The 5000-nt window shown below is 53.7% G+C and overlaps 1 non-coding gene across 1 annotated transcript in view; it reads left to right on the top strand.

The window, feature by feature from the left end:
* The first annotated feature begins 4385 nt into the window (after positions 1 to 4385).
* LOC124730355 overlaps positions 4386 to 5000 on the top strand; it is a 1909-nt gene continuing 1294 nt past the window's right edge. Inside the window, exon 1 of the ribosomal RNA XR_007007986.1 lies at positions 4386 to 5000. This exon is cut by the window's right edge and continues 1294 nt beyond it. This is a non-coding gene — a ribosomal RNA (small subunit ribosomal RNA).

Below are 5000 nucleotides of genomic sequence, written 5' to 3'. Positions count from 1 at the left end.
CTCACTGTACGGCGTCCGATACCGAGCCATCAGCATGTCGGTCCCCATGCGCGTTGCACTCGCACTCGCACTCGCAAAAACGTGGGGCAAATATATTACGCGGAAGAGTTATAACAGACCGAGCCCCACTGCATGGGGGGAGTCTTTGTCACTAATGTACACAGATAGAACATTGTGGACTGGAACCAGATTACCCGTACACACGGCGCTGATTAGTAATCAATGCAGAGCCATCAAACTACAGAAAATATATACAACTGTCCGTATACATGCTGAAAGAGTCTGCCCACAATGGGAACCACACGTCAGCCAGACACTCTGATCACGCACCACTCTCTGCTTCTAACAGGCGCACATACAATATGTAAGCACCAGCATGGAACAACATCCAGTGCATCCTCTCCGCCACATTACACAATCCACACTATCACAACCAGACCAGGAGGTCCATGCGGAAAATAGAATATCCCACCCTTTCGACATCCACCATTGCGCAGATAAGGCACCAACACCCACACATGTCCTATACAACGGTGCACCCAACATCACAATAGTACCTCCTGTCACAGCGCACAAACAATGACATGAGTCAAAGACACAGGTCTGACACAAGCATAGAATTGGAGCGCCGCCTCTAATAAGCCAAAGGTGCATCCTGACGTGACAAATCTCATCATGTCACAAGCATTCACTTACTATAATCACTATCAACGAACCTGCCGCCCCGCCCCCCCCCCCCCCCCCCCACACCTTTCCTTACAACAACGTGTAACCTAACCTAACCCATGTTGTACCTTAACCTAACCCATGTTGTGCCTTAACCTAACCCATGTTGTGCCTTAACCTAACCCATGTTGTCCCCTAACCTAACCCAAGTTGTCCCCTAACCTAACCCATGTTGTCCCTTAACCTAACCCATGTTGTGCCTTAACCTAACCCATGTTGTGCCTTAACCTAACCCATGTTGTCCCCTAACCTAACCCATGTTGTCCCCTAACCTAACCCATGTTGTGCCTTAACCTAACCCATGTTGTCCCCTAACCTAACCCATGTTGTGCCTTAACCTAACCCATGTTGTCCCCTAACCTAACCCATGTTGTCCCCTAACCTAACCCATGTTGTCCCCTAACCTAACCCATGTTGTGCCTTAACCTAACCCATGTTGTGCCTTAACCTAACCCATGTTGTCCCCTAACCTAACCCAAGTTGTCCCCTAACCTAACCCATGTTGTCCCCTAACCTAACCCATGTTGTGCCTTAACCTAACCCATGTTGTGCCTTAACCTAACCCATGTTGTGCCTTAACCTAACCCATGTTGTCCCCTAACCTAACCCATGTTGTCCCCTAACCTAACCCATGTTGTGCCTTAACCTAACCCATGTTGTCCCCTAACCTAACCCATGTTGTGCCTTAACCTAACCCATGTTGTCCCCTAACCTAACCCATGTTGTCCCCTAACCTAACCCATGTTGTCCCCTAACCTAACCCATGTTGTGCCTTAACCTAACCCATGTTGTGCCTTAACCTAACCCATGTTGTCCCCTAACCTAACCCATGTTGTCCCCTAACCTAACCCATGTTGTCCCCTAACCTAACCCATGTTGTCCCCTAACCTAACCCATGTTGTCCCCTAACCTAACCCATGTTGTCCCCTAACCTAACCCATGTTGTCCCCTAACCTAACCCATGTTGTCCCCTAACCTAACCCATGTTGTCCCCTAACCTAACCCATGTTGTCCCCTAACCTAACCCATGTTGTGCCCTAACCTAACCCATGTTGTGCCCTAACCTAACCCATGTTGTGCCCTAACCTAACCCATGTTGTGCCTTAACCTAACCCATGTTGTCCCCTAACCTAACCCATGTTGTCCCCTAACCTAACCCATGTTGTCCCCTAACCTAACCCATGTTGTCCCCTAACCTAACCCATGTTGTGCCTTAACCTAACCCATGTTGTCCCCTAACCTAACCCATGTTGTCCCCTAACCTAACCCATGTTGTCCCCTAACCTAACCCATGTTGTCCCCTAACCTAACCCATGTTGTCCCCTAACCTAACCCATGTTGTCCCCTAACCTAACCCATGTTGTCCCCTAACCTAACCCATGTTGTGCCCTAACCTAACCCATGTTGTCCCCTAACCTAACCCATGTTGTGCCTTAACCTAACCCATGTTGTGCCTTAACCTAACCCATGTTGTCCCCTAACCTAACCCATGTTGTCCCCTAACCTAACCCATGTTGTGCCTTAACCTAACCCATGTTGTGCCGTAACCTAACCCATGTTGTGCCTTAACCTAACCCATGTTGTGCCTTAACCTAACCCATGTTGTGCCTTAACCTAACCCATGTTGTGCCTTAACCTAACCCATGTTGTGCCTTAACCTAACCCACGTTGTCCCCTAACGTAACCCACGTTGTCCCCTAACGTAACCCACGTTGTCCCCTAACGTAACCCACGTTGTCCCCTAACGTAACCCACGTTGTCCCCTAACGTAACCCACGTTGTCCCCTAACGTAACCCACGTTGTCCCCTAACGTAACCCACGTTGTCGCCTATCGTAACCCACGTTGTCGCCTAAACCTGCTCTGTAATTGTTATACGACTCGTTCAATTAGTGTAGTGTTGCCCACCCGCAACCCTCGCAATATAGTTCGCTACTCGCACTGCCCGCTCCCCTGTGTATCGCTTCATGTTAAACACCTTGCAAGTCTTGCTGACTTTCCACATGCTCCTGCTGTACACTGTAATGTGGATGGCAGCAGGGCGTACATGCCGCCCCCCCCCCCCCCCCACCTCTCCCCACGTCCCCACCTTGCCCCCTGCCTTCGCAAGGTGGTTGGTGACAAGTTTGCATGTTCAATGCCCTTCGCATGCGACGTACGCAGGCTACGTTGTGGTGCGGCCTGTGTCAACTGTCCGCTGATGTCGTACGCGTGAACCACAATCTGTACTGCACATTCGTCCTTATGTACTGAATGATACATCGTGGCACATGTGTGACCGTACAACGACTGCGCCCAAAAACGGCGGACCATACAGTGCAAATATTGTGCACGCAGCTACGTGTCGTCTCCCTATGAGAGCTGGATTGCAGTGTGGTACGCCATAGAGACGTGTGGGAGGAACGGACGCCGTGGATGGCGATCAGCATGAGCTGTCTGTTGATGTATTCGGACCTAGTCGTCTCTCCTCACACACCGTGATGGCATGGTGCAGCGCGTTCCATATCTGCGACATGCTACAGAAGCCGGTTGACAGTCGTTCGAGCAATGGACATCGCATACGTACGGGGGCCACCTTCCACGTATTGTCTAGGCGTGCACATTTTGTTGCGTGTATGTGGGCAGACGTAGTGTGGCGTGACACCTGACACAGGCATGCAATAATGGTTGAAGTTGCAAATGGCGATGGACGCCTACGTTTTCTGGTGAAGTTACGCAAATGAAGAAATGGTAACCCGTTGTGGTGCGGTTGTTCTCGCTAGGGGTGAATCGGTGATGGCGACGATAGGTTGAGGTACTAACCGGTTGTTCCAGCGATACCCACCATGCCGACGAAACTGAACGGCATCTGGGTGTGAAGCGATACGCGGCGGTGGCTGGGTGGGACCGTCCCCGGCCGGTGAGGGGGCGCCTCCCGGCGTGCTGGCCGCGCGGTGCGTGGGCGCACGCGCTACAGCCGGCTGGTGGGGGCGGCCAGTGGCAGGCGCGCCGGCCGACGGACGCGGCAGGCGTCGCAGCTGCGCGCCGGCGCACCCTGCGCGCGGCGCCGTGCGGCCAAAGTAGGTCCTCGCGGGCCCGGTGCGAAGCGCGGTGGACATCTGCAGTGTGCTGGTCCGATTGAGGACTGTGTGCGTTGAGGATGCGCCGCCGCCCGGCGCTCGGCGCCGCGACGCCGTCTGCTGCTCGGTCGCCCCAGCGGTTCTCGCTGGTGGTTTGTATCGCAGCTGTGCGGATGTGTTGGCGTGTGCGCTGTGCTGGGAGAGTTCGCTTCGGCACCCAAGTGGGGCTTTTGTCCTTCTGTGGCGCTGGCGTTGGAGCTGCCGGTCACCGTAGGTGGCGCGTGTTGTCTCCCGCCGGCAATGCCACGACAGCACGCTCCCGGGCCTCTGTCGGCAGCGGCAAGCTCAGTTGGGAGCACGGGTGGTCGCACCGAAAGCGTCTACTCGCCTAACTCCGGGCGATTGCGCCTCTCTCGAACCCGACCAAGTACTTGGGACGGCGCTGCGCGCCGCCGGGACCTGAGAGGGTTTCGAGGTGTATTGTGCAGGGGAGCTCAGCCTCCTCCTGTTTGCAGAATGATTGAGCGGACGCTTGCGTGTTCGCGCGGGCCCCCGGGACACACTCCCGGGCGGCCGGCTGCTCAGCTCTAGTTGACGCAGCTCCCTGGTTGATCCTGCCAGTAGTCATATGCTTGTCTCAAAGATTAAGCCATGCATGTCTCAGTACAAGCCGCATTAAGGTGAAACCGCGAATGGCTCATTAAATCAGTTATGGTTCCTTAGATCGTACCCACGTTACTTGGATAACTGTGGTAATTCTAGAGCTAATACATGCAAACAGAGTCCCGACCAGAGATGGAAGGGACGCTTTTATTAGATCAAAACCAATCGGTCGGCTCGTCCGGTCCGTTTGCCTTGGTGACTCTGAATAACTTTGGGCTGATCGCACGGTCCTCGTACCGGCGACGCATCTTTCAAATGTCTGCCTTATCAACTGTCGATGGTAGGTTCTGCGCCTACCATGGTTGTAACGGGTAACGGGGAATCAGGGTTCGATTCCGGAGAGGGAGCCTGAGAAACGGCTACCACATCCAAGGAAGGCAGCAGGCGCGCAAATTACCCACTCCCGGCACGGGGAGGTAGTGACGAAAAATAACGATACGGGACTCATCCGAGGCCCCGTAATCGGAATGAGTACACTTTAAATCCTTTAACGAGTATCTATTGGAGGGCAAGTCTGGTGCCAGCAGCCGCGGTAATTCCAGCTCCAATAGCG

Source organism: Schistocerca piceifrons, unplaced genomic scaffold (assembly GCF_021461385.2).
Source record: "Schistocerca piceifrons isolate TAMUIC-IGC-003096 unplaced genomic scaffold, iqSchPice1.1 HiC_scaffold_1238, whole genome shotgun sequence".
Classification (NCBI taxonomy): domain Eukaryota; kingdom Metazoa; phylum Arthropoda; class Insecta; order Orthoptera; family Acrididae; genus Schistocerca; species Schistocerca piceifrons.
Note: the sequence above shows the minus strand (reverse complement) of the source record. Positions and strands in the feature narration are given on the sequence as shown.